General features: G+C 38.8%; 1 protein-coding gene across 1 annotated transcript in view; it reads left to right on the forward strand.

Annotated features, from left to right (window-relative positions):
- Positions 1 to 4173: 4173 nt before the first annotated feature.
- The window catches only part of LOC135195072 (piezo-type mechanosensitive ion channel component-like), a 347594-nt gene continuing 328182 nt past the window's right edge, over positions 4174 to 23585 (forward strand). Inside the window, exons 1-2 of the mRNA XM_064221446.1 lie at positions 4174 to 4367; positions 17925 to 17981. The gene's annotated coding sequence lies outside the window, so the exon portion shown is untranslated. The remainder of the gene's footprint in view (positions 4368 to 17924; positions 17982 to 23585) is intronic.

The raw sequence follows: 23585 nt of genomic DNA on the forward strand, positions 1-23585 counted from the left end.
TGAACCGTGAAAAATATTGATATTAGATATTTCATACGCTAATGAAACTTCCAACAGATATTAAGGGTCCTGTTCGAGCTGAAATGCGTCATAATAAAGCACAAAATTAATAGGCGAATGATTAAAAATTATAGTCAAGTCACCCAGTCTAACTTCTTTTCAAAGTTTTCTTTGCCTAGAGATTCTAGTGATAGAAAATGGAAACTTGTTGTATTTCGAATATAGACTTGATTATGCCTATTTGACTACTTCAATGATTGTTTAAAAAAAAAAAAAAAAACTCAAATGTGTTTACAATATTTTGAGCGTTCTTTAATGAGTCTGCCTATTGCTTCGTTTAAATAGGACTGAAAAAAATTGCTTTCTTGTTGGACTTTTTTTAACAAAATATTTTGATATAACTAGGCTAGTTTTAGGTTATGGTAAATTGAAAATTAGGTAATTAAGACAGAACGATTAAACTAACTTAAAACGGCCCTTATGATAAATTACTGGACCATCTCAATCAGCCTTAGTCATATTTTGCAAGTTTTAAGGAGCCCATAGATGATAGGACTGGCCGATCAGACTTCGTTCTAACTCCGGTATCCGTGTTGGCCATAGACATTCTGATTTACTTCAGTTTGCCGAAACCTGGTAGAGGAGTGTGGGCATGGCCACTTTTCTCGGTGATAAGACTAAGATTGAGCTCTTGGAGCAGACTTTGTAGCATATGTTGCAGTTCAAATCTGAAAACGTCAGTTATGTACGCTGAAGATAAAATAAGTGTCTCACGATTGTCTACTTAACGAATGGAAAATTTAACCTGGTGACTGGTTCAGTTACCCGAGGATCGATGAGCAGACCTACATGGAATTATTATTATTTTATTAATTATATATATATACATATATATATATATATATATATATATATATATATAATATCTATATAATATATATATATATATATATATATATATAAACACACACACACTTGTATGAGAACCAACATCACTGTACGAGAGGTTAGCCACACTTCACTTCCTCTCCGCAGGCTCCTTGGGGCATATATCCTAGAAACGTGTATATATATATATATATATATATATATATATATATATATATATATATATATATATATATATATATATATATATATATATACACGTTTCTAGGATATATGCCCCAAGGACCTGCGGAGAGGAAGTGAAGTGTGGCTAACCTCTCGTACAGTGATGTTGGTTCTCATACAAGTGTGTGTGTGTTTATATATATATATATATATATATATATATATATATATATATATATATATATATATAATATTTCAAAACAGATTTAAACTGCGGAACGAACCATTTTGTGTCTATATGAATGCCGCAAGGATCTTCAAGCGACAGAAAAGACGGGATTTACATCTTTGCTCTTGACCAGTCATACCAAGAGGCGTAGTATGCCCTCGAGAGTGAGATTTGTCAAGGCTTCCGGCAGATGATAACGTATAATCCGGCGACGTTCGAATATTCAGAGCTGCTGTCGCATTTGCAATTGATATCGCCTTTGGTCTAGAGTCAAACGCCCCGTCACAGCGGATGGTGCGCATTCCATGACTGGTCTTGCAGTCATGGAACCTGAATGATGTAGGAAAATTGCTTTCTGGTAACGATGACTAGCAACACCGGATAGGGTCGTTGTATGTGTATCAGCTCTTTTAAACACATTAGGTACATCTTTAGTCTATATACTTATAAACCATTTGACCATATTTAGCAATCCTTGTCTGTCTATATCGCTATATTCCTTCCACCTTACGTGAACTTAGTTCTGTTTGAAGTGTATATCATATATATATATATATATATATATATATATATATATATATATATATATATACATATACATATACAACGTTTCAGGTTCGAGCGAGTGGGCCCTGCCTTGCCAGCCCTGCTGTAGCAACACCTCCTGAGTGATCTGGATCACACGAGTGCGTTCTTCCCTTCCGCCCGCCTTCTGAATCTCCTCATGGTAGTCGAGCTTCTGCTGCAGCTGAAAAATTATCCTGTCCAAATTCACCTGCTGCTCTCTCTGACACTGGTGTCTCGCAAGGCCACGTTCTCTCGTTCAGTTCTTTTTCCTTGGGCTGTTCAGCTCCATCATCAGCAGTCAGGAGGAACCTCACCAGTGAATAGGCAGCCACAGTTAGATTTCTCTCCGTATTTCGAACAACTTCTGGACAACAACGTCCCTACAACAGCTGAAGTGTGTTATCTGCAGGCTGCAGAAGCCATACCCAGTTCATACTCTCTCTCTCTCTCTCTCTCTCTCTCTCTCTGTACTGGAAGGAAGCTCTCAAGTTTGTAAGAGCATTAGGGACTTTTTGTGGTACGTATCTTTTTTTTTCTCTCTCTCTCTCTCCATGCTGGATTTTCCATGTTATCTATTAAAAGAAATTTAGGGATTTTCCTTTATTTACCTTTTTGTCTGTAAGAAAAACAATACTAACTACGGGGGGGGGGGGGGGGGGGGGGGGGTGGCAATTGGAACTGAGGGAAAAATGACCATTTTTCTAAGCTAAGTTTTATGTTTATTGAATTTTACAAGATAACTAAAAGATACAATTTTAAATGAATTAGCCGAGACATCAAGAGAAATAATGTATATTTATATTTAGAAATTAACCAATCAACCATAATGATTTTCAATAACTATAGTTAAGTTTTAAGATTTTAAATTTATATCATATGGATACAAAGAAAAGGTAAAACGAAATTTAATTATATTAAATATAGATATAAAGTAGAAAATCCTAACAGTCCCATTTCTATTTAAGGCCAAATGACACTAGACTCACTATGACTGACGTCAACAATAGGTCCAGCTCTATTTGTGACTTGACTCGACGCGACATGACGTCACTCGATGCATTCGGTGTGAACGTTTTCTTTCAAAGGCACATAGAAAGCAGTGTTAAACTGGGTTGGCGATTCACGGTGGCTCATGAATTAGCTTGACTCGACGCGACGCGACGCGACGCAGTTGATGTAAACACACCCTAACACAAGATCTAGGTAGATCTTGGTGCGCTAGTTATTTCAGCGTCCCTTTGGTCCCCAGCTGTGCTCAATCTTTAGCCTTTTTACTTTATTTTCATTTCAGCTTGGATATCTTTATCTTGCTGTCCAACAACTCCAACTCTCTTTTCATATGGTCTTGAGCGCTGAATGACCGAAAGTGATTCAGAGCATGACTTCATAAGCCTCAGTGTCATGACGGCAAGTATATATTTTGGTTGTCATTTTATTTTGTAGACTCTTACGAGTTTTGATATGGATATCCTGTCATCACATGTACCCTTTAGCACAATGGTTAAATTTTAGGATATAATTTTAAAAGGTTAATGATAGTTCTATCAAAGTCACGAGAACACTGGTACTCAAATTACAGCAGCTGATACATCTGACGGTTTATATTCCAAGAGCAAGAGCAACCAATATTTAAAAACGTACAAACCAAATTATAATCAATTTGTTTTTTTAATCAACATGGAAAAAACAATTTATCCACAAATTGAATTTCATTGCCCGTTTGTTTTCTTCTGTTTTTGCGAAATTATTGATTTATTATGAAAGAGCGGAAAAGTTTATGTGTGTGTGTATAATATATATATATAGATATATATATATATATATATATATATATATATATATATATATATATATATTTGGTAATTTCGAGAAATCGACTTCACTTCCTGCTTTAGGATAGTCTAAAACCAGTTTCCTTCTTTAATTTTAAGCCTTCGTTTTCTATTGCAGAGGGAAAGAACCATGGTTAAAGATACGGGAGACACGTGATTAGGACTTGCTGTCCCAGCGTTCACATTGCCATCGTTTTTGACGGCAAGGGCTCATTGGTATTAATCATGATTATTTCAAGAATATGTTTAAAAGTTGGTTCACCGCTTTCTCGAAATTTCTTAGTTATAGATAACGGAGTCATCTAGGCTACTTATATCAGGACTCTCATTAATTATTATAAGGAATATATTACAACAAATGCACAACGATTAACAAGGTGTCGAGAAACTGTAATTTGAAATGATGATTCCATAATCTCGTGACGTTCATAGAAAACGGAGCAGAGCGACGGAGAGTTCAAACCCGCTGAAGTTACTCAAGAGAATCAAGAAGTCCTCCTCTCGTGCAGTGTGGATCAGGCAGTGAGGTAGAAAGGACCCTAAACGCTGGCCACTCGCGCCAACGTTGACTCGAGGTTTATTTTCCCTTTTAAAAGGAGTGAAAAAATGACGTTTTCTTGAAATACAATCGATTGACTGGTTCTGATTAGTGACATTTATCGCTGTGGTGGCACTGGCGGAGAGCTGTAAGTTTTACTAATGGTGATTTCGTGTATTCATAATAATTAGGTCTATATAGTTCCCATGCATGAAGGTTTGTGAATGAGTAGGGTTGTTCTTGTGACTCCATACCTAGTTTGTTATTTTACATAAATGATGATGTAATTGTTAAAATTACAAGTTTCCTTTTGCCATGCTATTTTCGATAAGAACGTTCAGTGCTTCCGTAGTGCTTGCATTGGTTGTTGCCGGAAATTTTGGCAAGTTGCGATGGTTGTGTTGAAATAGTCACGAAGAAGATCTTTGGCTTAGTAATATTAGGAAATGCGTTTGATATTGATGTTCTCTGAGGTAGTCTACGGCAATGGCTCAATTAAGGGGCATTTGCATGGTCAAACGGTTTGTCCAACCCGGTTTGCCCAAGTTGTGTGTCAATAGGTTTGAAGAGGTGTCTCTCAGACAAACCAAATTTACATCTAACTTCAGTGGAAGTCGTGCAGTAGATCCAGACAATGTTATCTCTATTGGTTTAGCGGTGGCGCTGCGGAAAAAAAAACATCTAAGTGGACAAAAGATTGTTTAAAAAGAGACCAAATTTCTTATGGAAATTTGCTTGTTGATTTGAGATCACAGCAACAGGACTGCCGTAATTATAATTATGTGAGAAAATGGGCGAAGCAGCATATTTAGATCTGCTGACGCTTATCATTCATTTTATTAATAAGGTCAGAGCCACATGTCAACGGTGTTGGCAAACTGGGTTGGATAATCTGTTTGACCGTGTAAATGCTTTTTATTATGTATGCATCATTAGCCAATGAGTAGGCCTAGGCCATGTTGCTTAAGGGTTATTCAAATTGTACTTTTTATTCTGCTTGTTGTAATCAAACCCCTCTGCTCTATTCGTCAACAATTAAGTGTACAGCACAATTCATTGACAGAATACTGTGAACGATTTAAAGCAATTTTTTTTATCATAATGGATATCATATAGGGTGTTGTAATATCAAGTTTATAGGCAAATAATCTTTAGAATGCAGAAGTTCTTTGAACAGTGTTTCTAATTTGAAATCAATAACAACCATGTAGTATTATTTATTAGTGCACATGCATTATGGTTTTCCTGACAGTGATTTGAACCGAATATAATAAACATATACTAATATATATGTGTTTTCTTATTGTACGTTAGGCCTATAGCCTGTTACACGATAGGTCTATGTACTCTATGTGGCCAAAACCTTAGTAATATTGTTTGCCGATCCGGTAACCAATTTCTGCTTTTATTTACGTAATTCCTGTTTTTTTTTTTTTTTTTTTTTTTTTTTTTTTTTTTTTTAAGGTTGTCATAAGATAGGTAATTTTCCTTAACTTAGAACTGAATTTCTAGTTTGATGATATTTGATGATATTTGATGGTGATGTAAATTAAACTTATTAATAGTGTTCCAGTTTCATTTATTTTTCTGTTTCTTTTGTCGTGATAGAAAAATTCAAACATTTCCGTCGCGTTTGAAGTTGTTTTTGGTCGAATTTTGTAATACAGAAGTTTTTGGTCGAATTTTGTAATACAGAAGTATCGGCATTTTTTTTTATATAGTGGTAGAATTATTACTTCTCATTATACGTATATAATAATCTGCCTTTCTTATGCCTAGTTGTACTTAAACTGCAAAATTTCATTTCATTATTCTGCAGTAGGCTAACAGTCTTCCTAGTTGTAGAGGCCAGTTTAATGATAAGTTGACTAGTATTTTATGGTGGGTATGGAGAATGTACTATATATAATTGAAATGGAACTTAGTCCACGAATTGTTACAAGAATGTTTTAAACTTGTTTATATACTACCTTCAGGAGAGACGTTGGTTTTGCGGTGGACAGTTATTTTGCAAGTAGAATCAGTTAATCAGAATTATGTTCCACCATATCTTGTAAAAGTTCAGGTGTCCCTTGGAGGATACCATAACAGTTTTCACTTGTACTTTGGGTGAAGTTGCCAGCCTTACATCCTGGTGTTAATTTGATTGCGGCTTACGTGCCTAACTTTTAGTAAGACTTCTGGCCTTACCAGATGGCCACCTATCCAATTAACAGACAACATTCAGTAAAGAGAGTAGACCTAATGTTCCTCAACTCAGACTAGACGTCTAGGCGTGTAACAAACCTGTTACTGTGAACTATCAATGTTTTTGTTATAAAACTATTTCACTATGAATGATCAATATTCGTTGCTGCTAAAACGTTAAAAAACATTTGCTAAGTGCTGTTGCCAGTGGTGGTGTCAAATATTCTTCGCCTGACACATTTCAGCTATGTTTGTGTCTTATGACTGAAACTAATAACAGAAAATAAGGACGGAGTAACCATGGTGGATTAGGGCTATGTACTAAGGGGTTCAGAGCCAATGAAAATTTTTTCGGCAATAACTGTTTAGCAAAGCATCGGATAATGGTGAAAGTTGGGCTCAGTCTTCAACGTTTTGCTCATTTTTGTTTTTTTCTTCTTCTGTGTATATGTGGAATCATTTTTGAATATTTGTTGTTATGCTGTAAAGGGGATTGCTGTAGAAAAAGAGAGCCTTCCTAGCATTTTGTACTAGGAATGAGGAGGCAAACAACTCGCCTAGCTCCTTTCAGTCCTATCCCTAGGCCTAGACAAATACGTACTCAAACCAGTGAATTTTGAAGTCGCTTTCACTTATTCACGGTTTCTGGTCTCATACCAGCACGAGATCTTGCTCATGGAGCAGCCCGCAAGTCAGGTAGCGATTATGGAAAAATTAATGCTGCCTGTTCTTGTCACCTTACAGCCAGGATCGCTTTATTGTGGGAATAATGGAGGAATATACTGCCCTATACCTTCCGCCAACTGTCAACGAGAAATTTTGGTCAGAACAGTGGAAGTATGATTACCATTTCAAAGTAGCCTTTATCATATAACTTTCCAGGAATACAGTTTTACCTTTATTTGCTGATAACCGAAAAATATGTTTGTCAATACTTACAAGCTAGTCCTATGGCATTTAGGCTATTGCTACCGGTAGATTTTATTTATTTATTTATTTATTTCTTTCTTTTTTATTTATTTATTTATTTATATTTATTTATTATTATTATTATTATTATTATTATTATTATTTTTTTTTTTTTTTTTTTTTTTTTTTTTTTTTTTTGCATTTGACTTCATTCCGTAGTCCTGAACCAGCTGTTAAATATGAAGGGGTAGAACCGTTGGACAAAATGAAGTTTTCATAATAAAACTAATATTGTAATACTTACCTGAACACCTGAATTAGCCCTGGTCACTGACCAGCCGAACTATATCACTATTTACCCACTAAGTGGGTAATTTTAACTGTCAGTGTTACCAACGCTGCAGGTAAAATCTAGTCAAATGAGTTACCTGTGTAACCGTTGGCAACGCTGCCGCAAATACCTGCCACCAGTGGCCTGTCTCCTCATTCCTCAATTGAATCATTCACTATCAAATTGAAGTGGGGAGGAGGGTGGGAATCATTCAGGTGTTCAGGTAAGTATTACAATATTAGTTTTATTATGAAAACTTCATATTGCAATACACTCCCTGAACACCTGAATTAGCCCGATTAACAACATTTAGTCGGAGGCGGGGTCAATCTCATTCAGCCCGACCTGTCCACAGAACATACGCAGGTAACTCATAAGCAACCTAGCATGTATAAAAGCATGTATCCTCACCTAGTTATCTAAACTCGGAGGTGAAGATGTTTGCAAAGAAAGTACTTCAACATCAGTGTTGTGTTTAAGGTACTGTCTAAGTCAGAAGTATCTCCCATGTGATAAGCTATACTACTTATTCATGGAGGTAAAAACAAATCTCCTCACCTGGTTGTCCAGCTCAGTAGGTGAGGATGTTTGCAAAGAAAGTACTTCAAAGTCAGTGTTGAGTCTAAGGTACTATCTGAGTCAGAAGTACTTCCCATGTGATAAGCTATACTTCTTATTCATGGAGGGGAAAAAAAAAAAAAAAAATCTCCTCACCTGGTTGTCCTGCTCAGTAAGTGAGGATGCTTGCATAGGAAGTACCATACCGTCGGTGTCGAGTCCTAGGTACCGCCTGAGTCTGAAGAACCTCCCATGTGGTATTCTATACCTCTCATGTATGGAGGGGAAATGGTGAACCTCCCATGTGGCTATGTAGCCTCTCATGTATGGAGGAGAAGTTGAGTGTGCAGGACCTTCAGTTCTCTACTGCTCACTGATGTAGATGACTTGTGCTGAAGAAGTAGTAGTTATTCCAACATGACCATCGGGATCTGCCTAACCTCAAGGGCCTAAGGGACAAAACACACTGTCTAAGCTGGACCAACAGAAACACTAGAGTTCATTAGACTATCACTGCCTCCCTAAACTTCTAACACCATAAAGTTCATTTAGACTATCACTGCCTCCCTAAACTTCTAACACCCTGAAGTTCATTTAGACTATCACTGCTTACCTAAACTTCTAACACCCTAACTCTACTAAGCCAACTATAAAAGTTACTGAAATTCCTTAAGGTACGGTGTTGTGAAAAATCACAACTCTCTCTCAAAAAAAAAAAAAAACCACCTACACAATCGCCGACAGCGAAACATTCCTCTGGAAGCCAAAGGGTAGCCCTCCGCATACTTGCGCCCTTGGATTGACTAAGAACCCATTCTTATGAGTGTCCGGATAGCGCTGAGGCAATGATTTAACAATAGTCCCTCCTCTCCTTGCCAAGAACATAGCATAATCCTCAGAAATGTTAGTCTGGTATGCAAACCCCCTCGAAACCAAAGTGAAGAGGTTATCAAACAGTCCAGGCTCAGAGAAACACCCATCAACTCTTACCACATTCGCACAGTGTGGCTGTGAAAGGTGTCCTCCAAATACGAGCCTCATGATTCGTAACCCTTACCACACGAATCAATGAAGGAACCCAATAGAGAAAAAAACCCTCAACTGACTCGTAACCGGAAGTAGGACTCCGACAGAGGAGTTACCCGCTAGCTCATACAGAAAAATGATGCTAGCTTAAGTCATTCCCCAAAAACTGCCCGACTCGCCGAAACCAGACTACCCTACTTGATGTTTGAGAGATTGCTGGTTTGGTTGAATACAACATATCAAACATTACTTGAATTAACTGAGATACCTCCAGAGCCTGGAATGCGGAAGGATAGAATGGACAAAGTCCACAATCCGTTATACTCGCTTCCTTCGCCGGAGAAACAAAAAAAACACACAACTAGCAACCGAGTCTCTCTTCAAAGGTATCTATCCTCTGTCAGACCTGTCCGGCCACACCGGAACAGGAAAAAAAAGGAGAAAAGCCGAACCCCGACAAGAGCAGCACCCAAGAACCCGGAACCTACTACACCTGGCTGCTCGATACCAAACGACATAAGATCCCATCATATCTGAGCCTACCGATCCGATTGCGCAACGATATACCAACAAGAAGATGATAAAACTCCTGTGCAAGTCGTACTCGACTGCGCACCCCGCACTCCCCCCAGACATCATGATGTAACCCCTGCTGTCCGACCGTTGTCCACCCACTCACAAGAGCGAACTGTCTGTCACCAGTTCGCAAAACTTGTAAGAGTTAGTCACTCGACTGCGGATACCCTCACTACCCAGTGACGATAACGTTACGCCTGAGCCGAATATACCTTGGCGATGAACGACCACACATGCGAGTCACTCCCATACTGTTGCGCCAAACATGTACCAACCAAGACGATGACCTAACCTTGAACCAGTCTCAATTTACTGCGAAACTCCGCACTCACCATTGACTATGACACGAGACCAGGACGACTACAATAGGCGAGCAACACCCCTAAAGAGCGAAGAAGTCGCAAAACGCGATCCAACTAACCCCCTTTACCAATACGTACTAAACCTAGACTGGAGTCCGGAGCAAGTGAGGGAAAGAAGTACTCCCAGACACGGAATCAAGGTCGAACCCACCTTGAAAACCCCATAAGGACGGAACAGAAAAGCACCAGGAAAAAGTTGAGAAAATAAGGAGAGAGAAAAGTCACTACGAGTAACCCACAGGAACACCTAGCGCCGACATTGTGCAGGTGGAGAACCAACTGTGCGGTACAGTGCTCTAATAACGGGTTACGAACTGCGGAACCAATGGGAGCCGCAGAAGGAATTACCAGCTACCCTAAGAAAGGGGCCCGAGGGCACAAAAGGTGCTAATTACGATGCAGACTAACTGCGAACGGCCGTAGCCCCCCCAGCAATTACCGCGGTAAGCACGTTACGTCTCACACTCCTAAGGTATAAATGGGAACGAAGAAGGAAGATTACTACCCTATGAAAGGAGTGGGTGGTGACAACCGGTATCGATACAGTCAACGATGGCGCAGGTGAATCTCCAATTGCCGTAGCCTCCTCAAGAACTACGGAGGACACATTACGTCTCAAAACAAGTAAGGATGAAAATACGGAGTTGCGGAACCGCCTTGAAGCATCAACATCAGCAGCCTGAGAATTACAGGACCCGTGGAAGGTGCTACGAAGGCAGCCGCTCCAAATTATTTCCTTAACCCAGAGAGAGAGAGAGAGAGAGAGAGAGAGAGAGAGAGATTGAAATCATCTCCAATTTTCAGGATGAAACAATGAAACTGGCTCTACTGTGATATTGGTAAATAAAAACAGGATGAGCGAGAAGACTCCGAAGCGACATCCGAAGAATGAGCAGCTGAAGAAGGTTGTGTAAAGACATTATAAGTTTTAACAGGAAAAACTGGGCGAGAGAAACTAGACCGACTCTTTTCCTCATGATAATCTGAGAAACATTAGAAAATCAGGAAATTATTCAAGACGTGGTCGTGAATACAGTCCGTATTGAAGCTACCGTAATTGACTTGCGTTAATTAGATTTTACGATGGGGTTAGTATTTGAAATCAGAACTACATTGCAAATAAGTCTTGCTATCTCTCGCGCAGCTGGCGTAGGCAACATCGTGCATCAGACAGCGAGATTGTAGGGTTTAAAATAAAATTTAGGCCAAAGGCCGAATATTGGGAACTATGAGGTCATTCAGCGCTGAAGGGAAATTGACAGAAAAATGTTTGAAAAGGTGTAACAAGAAGAAAAACCTCTGTTGCACAATGAGTCAATTGTTAGGAGAGGGTGGAAAAACAGCATGAGTAGAGAAAAAAAATGAAATCAGGAAAGTAAGAGAGAGAGAGAGAGAGAGAATTACAACCGTCTAACGTCTCCAATTCCATAAATTTGCACCCTCTTCTAAGTTAAAAGGTATTATCTTAATGATAATATACTCGTATAACTGCGTACAGCTATGAACAACCGAACGAGAACTTGTTGCTAATACGATCGAATCCTATAGCAACATCACTTATTGTATTGATCGGCGTGTGAAAGTAATCGAATCCGATAACAACGTCTGTTTATTGTATTCATCCGCGTGCGACGGTAATTACTGTATTCATGATATAAATGTAGCTGAAGCTGATAAGGCAAAATTACGTGCATCAGCAACCTGGAAGAGGTCCCAAGCTTTTGTATGAATTCAAACGCAGCCGTGGTAAAAGAAAGTAATAGCATGAAAGAGCTCGTTTACTGTTGTCACACCGATAAAGATTAATCAAGTGTAAGGTTCTAATACCTATGAAAACGAGTGAAAAACGAACGGAATCGCTAAATTTACGCATCTAAGCTGAGGGAAAAACTAGCTTCTAATGAGACGTATTAGTCAAATTTGGCTTTAAATTACATCGTAAGACGAACAGCATGACTTCGTTTCATAAGTTAAGTATCCAGATACTCATTATGGTAACTAGGAACAAAAACATTAGCCGAGACCTTGGCAAGTGATATGGTTGAATCTGGAGCCAAGGAAATAGACTAGCCGGCATCATTGTCTGTCTAAGCCACGCCTGCTTACAACAGTGCTGTTTTGAAAAGCTTGTGTAATTGTAATTTAATTGAAAAAAAAAATACATTACATTTCAATTTAATTGAAAATTAATAAATTACATATTTAAAGTAATTAAATTAACTTTATTAGGTCAAATATTAATTTCAGTTGTCACTGTAATTTGATAATACAACTGGTAATTCTTTGTAACTGTAATTGACATAAGCACAATGTAATTACTGACGGCCATTAGTCCGTTAAACGTATGAAGACGTCATACAACGAAATCCTTTTAGTATCTGACATCTAATCATATGCCACAAGATACCAGTATTGACTGTTAAATGTCCAACATAGTTGAAAACATGTTTGCTTCAAGAAAACACGTCTTCTTCAAGACGACAACCTGGCCTAAGTAAGAAAGAGTTGTTACGTTAGTTACGCTATCCAATCAGGACAAGAATGAGGTGGATACGGCGACGCAAACCCTTATTGGTCATCAGCTGATTCCAGAGCGTGAATGACTGCCGAGTTAGTATTTATACTACGCTAATATGATGATACATACAATACAATTAATGCTTTAGTCGGACAGAATCTGATCTTCATTCTGTTCGATTACATTCCTATTGAATTATACTAAGATCGGATTTTCGTTCGTTTCAATTACACCTGTACTGAATTATCCGTAGTCAGAATGCCTGAGCCTAAAGCGTTAGCCACTATAAAAATCAGTCTACCTATATGGGTACAGCGAATACTTTCGGCTAGGCAAGGCTACTGTACATTCATACGATATATCATCGTGAACAGTAGGCTAGTCGTAGTTAATTTATTCGATTTCTCTACATAACGAATTATCGTACGTCGATATGCGTTGAACAGAGAATTAGTTGATATTAAAAATTACGCTATCGTATAAGTAGAGGAAAGTAACCTTAAAGACGAAAGATAAGTATTCAAACTCTTCAGAACCCGACAGACCCGAAACCAGATCTGAACGGCCAACCATGGCCTAAAAGATTCTGACGCAAGGAACTCGAAGCAAGAAACACCCAAGAGGCTCTAAGGACATTGTCCCTCTATAAACTACTAATAATAGAAAACCGACCGGAAGAAGCCTGCACTTCTCTTCCTAAACACTATTTAGCCTATTATCCCTACTCGTCTATATCTGACCTAAATTTTCATCATCCTGAACTTACAAATCGAGGGGAGGGGAAATCTGCTGCCAACACTGCCTGCTCCGCGCCGGGGGGGCCGGCAGAACCTACCCACTCGGAGGCTTGCGGTTCTCCATTACCCCCAGCACCCGTTAGGGCTGGTTCTGGAACAGGCAGGGGGGCTGAAAAAGAACGATTAGAATTCACTATATACTACTAATAATACTATCTCTATTTTGGTTAAATTATTCGTCAGGCTAGAAATATGCTTAACATACTATATGATAACCTGTCCACTAATTTCTGGAATAACTAACTAATGTTTCGTTGTCTCCTGACCAAGACAAACATCTCTGACTAGTATTGCACTAAACTTTCTACACGAAATAACGAAAAGAACGTCGATCATGTGTGCGGGTACTCATCCTACGCTTGAAGGGCGTGCAGAGTCGATGATCACCAACATATCCAGCAGTAGAAGGCTCGATCGTCAAACTGTAGATGAAGTAGAAGCAGAGGCGTTTGCAGTCGGCGACAACGTTATTTTAGAGCCGATGAGCACCAACATATCCAGCAGTAGAAGGCTCGATCGTCGAGGCGTTTGTAGAAGGCGATGACGTTTATTTCCTAACTTATCCTTAGCGAGTACAAAGTAGCTATCCAAAGTGAAACGGGAAAATTCGTAGTTTGTAACCAAGATGCGAAAACTCTGAGTGGGGTCGGGCTAAATGACCAAAAGTTCGCCTGATGTGGGACTGATCCGCACAGCAAGGCGAACAAAAAACAATTGAGGAATGAGGAGACAGGCCACTGGTGGCAGGTATTTGCGGCAGCGTTGCCAACGGTTACACAGGTAACTCATTTGACTAGATTTTACCTGCAGCGTTGGTAACACTGACAGTTAAAATTACCCACTTAGTGGGTAAATATGTGGGGATATAGTTCGGGCTGGTCAGTGACCAGGGCTAATTCAGGTGTTCAGGGAGTGTATTGCAATATAATATTTACAGAAGAGTACATTAAAAACAAACGAGATAGACTAAATACGTTCAAAACTCCTGGCCCGGATGGGATTCATCCAAGAGAAATTAAAATGTTAAAAGAGGAGATAGTTCTTCACCCGTATAAACTCTTTAAAAAAAAAAAAAAAAAAAGTGCAGAACAACGAAAGGTACCAAAAGGATGGAAACTAGGTAATGTGCCCCCGTTTAAAAAAAAAGGTCCAAGGAAGAGCCAGGAAATTAGCCACCAATCTGTGTAAGATTTTTGAGTCCTTAATTGCAGATCAAATTGTGGATCACATTGATAGAAACAACTTCTTGTTAAACAGCCAACACGGTTTCAGACAAAACAGACCCTACCTATCAAACCTCCTGGAGTTTTTTCATAGCATGCTTGGTATTTACGACAGTAGCAGAGCAATAGATGTACTCTACTTTGGTTTCCAAAAGGCCTTTGACAAAGTTCCACACAAGAAACTATTGACAATAGTTAGAGCTTTAGGAATTGTAGGAGAATGGCAGACTGGATCGAAGATTGGCTAGCTAATAGAAAACATAGTTGTAATAAATAGTGAAGAATCAGTATGGGCAGATGTGACAAGTGGAGTTCCTCAGGGCTTTGTCCTTTGTCTGCCTTTGTTTTTTACTTACATTAAAGACATTTAACGAGCAGGATAGCCAAATTTACGGATGACACCAAACAGCTACATGCTGCTTGTACATTGTTTTGTGGATTTCAAGTCCTTGGTAATAATGGCTCTAAGGTCCTCTTGTCGTTCAACACTCATTCCCAAGCAGCATGTTGTTGGTTGGTGTCATCCGTAACTTTTGCTATCCTGCTAGTTAGCCTACAGCAGTGTCGTTAATGTAAGTAAAAAACAAGAGCAGGCCAAGGACATAAAGAGGCAATTCAAATACAGAAACAAGGAAACGGTGTTTCAGCTCTACACATCAATAGTTAGACCACATCTTGAATATGCAGTACAGTTTTGGCCACCAACATTAAGAAAGGCCATAAATAAGGGGTACAAGCAAGAGCCATGAAGTTAATTCCATCCACAGGCAAGTAGGTAACCAAAGACGACTAGAGAGCCTGAACATGTATGACTTAGAAACACGACGATTACGAGGACAACTAATAGAGACATTCAAAATACTGAAAGGCATAACAAAAGTAAACAGTAACTTCTTCACATTAAACGAAAACCAGAAAAAAAATAATGGGTGGAAAGTAGAACTGAAGAGATACAACATATCACATTGTGGGAACTTTTTTACATACAAGATATGTGAGACAAGGAATAAACTGCCACCAGAAGTTGTAAACAGCAGCAGTGTGGAAGAGTTCAAAAGAAAGCTAGGCAAAATCATGAGAACACCTGTGAATGAATTGTAAAACCTCCTAGAGATAAGTGAGCACATGATATCTCTTCGGATGGACTAATAAGTCTTTGGGACATCCTGTTCCTTGTAACTCTCTCTCTCTCTATCTCTCTCTCTCCCTCTCCCTCCCTCCCTCCCTCTACTCCCTCCCTCCCTCTCCCTCTCGCTCTCTCTCCCTCTCCCTCTCCCTCTCCCTCTCCCTCTCCCTCTCTCCAACCCCCATCCCATTTGGTGTCATTGGTGTTTTACCCCCATAGTATTCTTTTCCCGATAGTAAGTCATATGTAAACCGAAATTAAGTATGATAAATTCGTCAAGTTTAATTAGTTACTAAGTCTGCGGGCAGAACCAGGCCCGTTTCAGGTAACCCCTTCCCTTCCCGACCCCACCCCCATTTGTGCTAGTGAGGTTTTACCCCCACAGTGCTGATTTCTAGATAGTAAGTCATATGTATACCAAGTTTGGTTGAATTGTTCAATGCATTTCAGAGTTATAGTGGAATACATGCACACACACACACCTTGTTCTTGAAAGTGATATGACCCTATTCTTTTACCTGTACGAACCGCAATTCTAGCTGGCATCTCTCTCTCTCTCTCTCTCTCTCTCTCTCTCTCTCCTCTCTCTCTCTCTCTTTCTCTCTCCAGAATGTCTGTGCATTCTTTTGCGTAGGGCATTCGTTCCTGTCAAGACTAGCTTTGCACTAAAATGCCTTTTTGATCTGTTCCATAATATGATTATTACAACTTAGCAATCCCATCCAGGATCACATTTCTAGACGACCTTATTTCAGATACTCGTAGGGTTCCCCCAAAGCATTTCTTTGTAATTAAGGCTGAAATTGAAATATTCAACAAGTTAACAGCAAAGTAGAAAGAGACACAGAACTAATGGAGATAAAAGGCCGAGAGTAACGCAGCTTGAACCTTAGTACCGCTTACTGTGTGCCAAGCAAGGAGATTTTGAATCATGAATAATAATGAAAACCCAAATCTGAGATAACCCCCATGAGGAGAAGAATATGAAATGATGTCATGGTATTAATGGTGTCTTCGCCTCACAGCTGTGACTCAACACCATATGATGTCATTCGCATTCCTTCAAAAGTATTAACATTTTGAACTGAAATATGATCTGATTGGTATTTCCACTGGGTAGCATAGTGTCTGTGAGGGGTAACTTTGGCAGCGTGTCTGCTAATTTATCTCTCTCTCTCTCTCTCTCTCTCTCTCTCTCTCTCTCTCTCTCTCTCTCTCTCTCTCTCTCGTCGTATGTTTCAAAATTAAATTCTAATGTGCTGCAAGCGTTTCAATTTATATGTGTATATATATATATATATATATATATATATAGATATATATACATATATATATATACATATATATATATATATATATATATTATATATCTATATATATTATATGTGCTTATATACATACATATATATTATGTGTATGCATGTGTAAGTGTTGACGTTTGTACATAACTGGCTAACTTTTTTTTTATTACTTAACTTCGTCGCATTGGAAAACTGTGAATGCAATTAGATTAACACATGGTAGCAACAGCAGGAGGATGGTTTACTCAGCTGCTGGGATTTATATTTTGTATCCGAAAGTAATATATAAATTTGGAGCATATGTTAGTATGCATGGTGGATTAGAATATAGGTATAAATTGAGAACGAAGTAAAACTATTTATCAAAAACGATAACTACCGAGCGATTGCGTGTCTTTATATCTTTTAATTGGCAAATAGAGTAAGATATGTGTTATAATTCTTCTTGTCGGCTTATTTTTTATATTTTATTCAATTATGTTTTTTATACTTGGATTTAACTTGCAGCTGTAACAAGTAAAGAAAGCATGCTTGGCAAAACATTCCATGCTAAGATTCATCTTAACTTTGTTCGTGTTAGCTTTTTAGTGCCAGGAAAAAATATGCCGTCTTTATAAAAAAAATATTCTTTATTTTTAGTTCTGAAATTATTAGTGATGTTAATCTAAAACATATTAGGTTGTGAATTTTTCAAGAAATGAGAAGAAGTAAACGGATGTATAAGGTAGAAGCATATTGGAGAAATCTAAAAAGCAGCGCAAAGCTTTAGTAATCAGTATTATTCTTTGCAGGTTGAGAGGGTTTTGGACATGATTAGAATGGAAGCTCTTGGGAGAAAATAATTTGAGGTAAGATGACATCAATTTCTGTTGAAAAGGCATGCTTCCTTATGACCATTTACAGCTTGCGCAGACCCAATATGTTTTGATGCGAATAACCTTCTCTTTTTTCGAGCTCTGATACTGGTATAAGGGTAGAAAATCTTTTTTAAGACTATAGTTAATGTTGCCAACGATTTATTTTATGCTAATTATGCGTTCAAGAGACAGAGACTTGATTGATTTATAGCTATCACGAAGTTTATTACTCATTTAAATGCCTCCATTTGAATAACGTGGTTAGTTTGCTGAACTGAATCGTTGGTTGAAGCTATGAAAAATTGTAATAGGAACGTAAATTACTAAAATAATATGTACAGCATTCGTGGTTTTGGGCATGACAGGTTTTTACGAGGATTTACAAGTAATTTTGTTTTTATATGAATGAAAAACCAACTGCCCGATTACGATATACTTTTATCATAGTATGATTAATGGACGTTATGTCCGTCTGTCTGTTATTCAATCACGGTTAAACGGCTTGACGGATTTACACCGAACAAAAACTATTGCATTGTGGTTTGATCGAGGTTGGTTTATAGCCATATATGGCTATAACCAGATCATTGGTTTCTTAGATGTAATTTATAGTATATATATAAAAGGCAATTTCTTTCTGTTTGTTTGCTTGTTTGTAGGTTATGCAGGCCCACACTGTGAAAGCTGTGGTTACCAAATTTTTACTATAGACCCCTCCCCCCAAAAAAGGTTTTAGTCACAATCTAAATTTCGAGAGCCGTTTCTAAGGGGGTCATACACCCCCTATTTCATACCCCATCATATTTTACAGCTTTTGGAGTCAAAGCTAGGGCTACTAAATTTTTACCATGGACCCCCACCCCCATCAGGCTTTAGTCAAAACCCAAAATTCGAGGTACGTTTCCAAGGGGGGTCACAACCCCCTTTTTTGTAAACCCCCTCATTTTTTCAACTTAAAGCTGAAGCTATGGCTACCAAAGTTTTACCATAGGGTTCTCACCCAGTTAGGAAAGTGTAAGTTAAAATCCGAACATCGTGGACCGTTTCCACGGGGGTCATAATCCCCTTTTTCATTCGCCCTTAGTTTATACAACTTTCGGAGTTGACAGCTAAGGCTACCAAATTTTTACCATAAACTCCCCCTCCCCCCCCTCCTCCTGGAAGGTTTTAGTCAAAATCCGAAATTCAAGGGCCGTTCCTAAGGGGCTTATAACCCCTCTTTTTCATACCCCTCATTTTTTTACGATCCTGATAACCCGTTAAGCTGCTAGCATAGAGTAATGCCAGATATTACTGTACACTGGTAAATTCCTCGAAATCAGCAGAAAGTAAGAAACTTTGAAAAATATATATTATGGAAAGGTTCTTAAACGAAGCACGTATTGTATTTAATATGTTTATATGCCAGTCAGGAATTCAACTTGCCGTCATTCCTGATTGGATAGAGATGTCTCAAGATTATTATTTGAAAGGAAGCAGTTTTTTAATGACATCATCATTATTGCTCATAATATTGTGAGATGTTATCATTTAGTTATCTAGTAGCTACATTATTAGTTTTAAATATGCGTTCATCTTCTGACTTTTGCCGTATAAATGAGTATAGCATTGTAAGAGAAATGGAATTTCAGTCATGGATATCATCGTTTGTATTCGATTATTATTGTTTATTTCTGTTGTTTCTGCTGCTGCAGTTCCGTTGGTATTATCGTATTATCATTATCATCATCGCTTTTAAACGGATTGTGTAATAGTTTCTGTTAGATTCGGTCGTATTAAGCAAGATAGTATCACATTGATTATTAGTAATATATTATAATGAGTCTTGTGGCTTGCAGTATCATTAACAATATCATCATCAACAACGCCTTTATTATTATCATGATTATTATTATTAGTACATACCCGTAACCGAAAGCATTATCAGTAGCGGCTCTCACTTCGGCAAAACCTCTTCAGAAGTGGCTCCTTGCCAAAGCTAAGCCAGACGCTTCCTTGACATCGAGAGTTGTTCTTTAGCGTCTTGATGCTTTCGTAAATGCAGTAACGTTTTCATCCTTAAATATTGTGACGTCTGTCTAGTGTAATATCAGTTTGTGTACAAAGGTAGGTTAAGCCCAGCCTCCAATCCCTCTCTCTCATCTAGTACTATTCTGTACAACTTCAAGTACGAGCAGATAACATTAACATCTCTCTCTCTCTCTCTCTCTCTCTCTCTCTCTCTCTCTCTCTCTCTCTCTCTCTCTCTCTCAGGAGAAATACTTTGCGGCCAATCACCCAACATATCAACCAAGCGTACATAAAATGCGGGTCTTGATAGTAATAATCGTAAGATAGAAAAACTGTCTCTGTCTTTCTATGATGCACCGCAGTACATGTTCAGCTCTGTACGAGAACTTACGAGACACGAGAATGCGGTTAAAATAAGTTACAATCAGCGCCTAGGGAAAAAATAATGAGACGGAAGAAAGTTTTAAACAGAACGGTGTTATGCATTTTTGCGAAGTTTATACGATCCACGATTGGCTATATCTACTTAGATATATTCCTAATGAAAAAAACATGAGCTTTCGCAGGTGTCCCAGCGTGCTGCTTTAACTGTATAGTGCGGATGAGGAAAAAATTACACGTGGTTTGGTGATCGATGATATTCGTAGCTTTGGTGTATTATCATTGCCAAGGGCATTCAGTTTGAAAGCGTCAATTCTTTCATTAAGAAATGTGTAGTCTTACGTATGGGCAGTTGTATTTATTGTTCAGTGTACAATGCATACTTACTTGGGTAGTTAGTTATAAGTGAATATAAGCAAATTTTACCCCTAATAGGATCACTATCACATCTGAACCCAGAGCTTCACTGCAGACGATTATAATTCCATAAAAGATTCATAGAAAGGCTAAATATAAAGCAAATGAAGAAAGACGAACCAAAACATAAATTACCAGCAGCCAAAATTTGAATTATTCATATTAAAACTTATAACGCATATCATCACAATACATTCAGACTTGAAAGTAATTTACAGACAACAACCGGAAATCTCTTCTTGAATATTGACCACAAATCATCATGTTTCATAACCTGGTCTTTAGCAATTTTATCAACACCAATTAGGCCGTGTCAAATAAACTGACTTCAGCAGCCTTGGAGTTCCAAAATAACTGGTGGGGATCCGGTGATAGACTCAAAGCAAAAGAAGATTTTGGTTGATGAGATTTTGTTCCGACGCCGTTCATAAATCAACCCCCTTCCAATATCTGCGGAAAGAAGGCATGAAACTACGAACGACTTCTTCTATACAAGCTTCTTATGACAGGTAAATCCCCGTAGGGAGCAGCGCAGTCAGTGTAACTCATGTGGTGCATTGAGGGCATTACTAAGGATCTTTGCAGTGTCCCTTCGGCCCCAACTGTAACTTCTTTCATTCTTTTACTGTTCCTCCTGCTGCAGCTTTCAAAAACCCTTCTTATTTCAATTTCCCATTCAGCGTTGAATGAACCCATAGGTCTTAGCGAGAGGCCTTTGACCGAAATTCTATATTCTGTTCTGTTCTGTGGAAAACCAAAGACCAACTCGCTCCAGAGCATTATGCAGAAGGGTTAATCCAGTATATGTTAGCTTTCTTTAGGGTTGAGGGTGCTTCCCTGGCCTTTCTTTTCCCTGGGTGCAACCCACCACAATCGGCCAACTGTTAAGTACTTGTTTCACTGCATGAGTCAACAGAGGCACATTACATTGCTCAGGAATAAATATTAAATCGCTTTCCCCTTCCCATTTCCCCCTTCCCCTAGGATCGATCTCGGGTCTTCCCTTAAAGGGGAGGCTCTGGAATGACTTACCCTTTGGTTTCCATAGTTTGCCTATAGAAATGATGTTGCTAGTCCCATGCCTTCTTCCTATAGATGATGGAAGGGCTTATTTATGAATGGCCTTTGATCAAAATATTTTTAATCAAACTCGTCGTTTGCTTAGTCTCTGATCGGATGATCAGGAATTCTTTTAGAACAAAAAGGTTGCTCATATCGGTTGATTTGACATAAATCGATTTGGTGTTCATAAAACGGCAAGACCAGATCTTGCGAAGGCTTATGAAACATTTGATTATTTTTGGTCCATATTTAAGAAGAGATTTCCGTTTCCTGTCTGTGAATTATTTTTACGTCTGAACGTTATGATGATATGTGTTTTTGCTTGTTTTAACAGAATCATTAAAACGTTTGGTGGATGGTAATTTTCGTTTTCGTGAGTGTAAATCCTACACTTTGGTTTTTCCGTCTTCGCCTTTTTCTTGTTTTTATTCAGCCTATCTGTGAACCTTTTATGGTGTTATACTCGCCTGCATTAAAGTTTAGAGTTCAGATGTGATAATTGTGTTATCGGTGGTAAATTTGCGCGTTGGAATGCCTCTGAATATTGCCCGAGTTTTGAAGTAAGAATATGAAGCTCTGATTTATGCGGAGTGCTCCCTCTGCTTCAGGAAGCATTTTAATGTGAACCATTATTATGCAGGTGGATTTGGAGTACGTCTTGTCATGATTGTTTACCTCTCTCTCTCTCTCTCTCTCTCTCTCTCTCTCTCTCTCTCTCTCTCTCTCATTGAGAACTATCAAATAAAGTATATGATTGTTTAGGCTTTTTGAAGGGCAAATTTCTCTCTCTTTCTCGGAAAGTATTAAAATGTTCTCTTGAGAACCCTTTTAAAGTGGAGGCTTCTGGAGTCCATACACACGCACACACACACACTCTCTCTCTCTCTCTCTCTCTCTCTCTCTCTCTCTCTCTCTCTCTCTCTCTCTCAAGCAGCATAGCAAAGCAAGTGCCAGAAGTGACACCGTCGTATTTAGACCGCCTGGAAACGACGTCAGGGGCAGTGGCAGCCGGCCCGCAATCTTGGTGCTAAGGAACTCGTTAAAAAGCTCGTAATTTACACCCGGAGACTTTTCATGATTTCGTTATAAAGTTCTTTATGTGCCTCGGTAACGGGTGTCCCGGAATGTTTATATAGTAACGATGGCATCTGTGGCTTTCCTCTTTTACTTCCTATGCTTCATCTTGAAATTTAAGCAGTTTTTGGGGACTCATTTGCGCTTGAATGGGCGATCACCTCCATTGCTGGGCAATAGTATGGTCGTTGCACACTGGGTTTGGTCAGTTCTTAGATGGGTGGCCACCAGTGCCTACTGGACGGCACATATACTTCAATAAACCTTTTTTAAATTTGTATTAGAACCTCATTGTCCGATGAGAGCAGCAATAGGTCACAGAGAGGCACGCTACAGGCTAGAGTCGGTGGTGGTGTTGGTGCAGACGAACAGGTCCAGCGATTGATCCCTTGCGGGAAGAGAACGGCCTCATACGACTGCTTGCTAGTTAGCTTGAGGGACGGAGTGCCCTCACTTCAGTGGTACGTTTGCTAAATGTGTGGATGCATGTTTGTTCATTTGACGTACAATAATAATTTGCTTAAAGCTCATGAACAGTTTATTTCCACAGCTACAATGACGCGGCTGTGGTTTCGTCAGAACATACTGAATCAGTCAGTCAGTCACAACGACATGTTTATTGCATTAGTTAGCATATATTCGAATGATGGT

This window comes from Macrobrachium nipponense, chromosome 15, assembly GCF_015104395.2.
Source record: "Macrobrachium nipponense isolate FS-2020 chromosome 15, ASM1510439v2, whole genome shotgun sequence".
Taxonomy (NCBI): Eukaryota; Metazoa; Arthropoda; class Malacostraca; order Decapoda; family Palaemonidae; genus Macrobrachium; species Macrobrachium nipponense.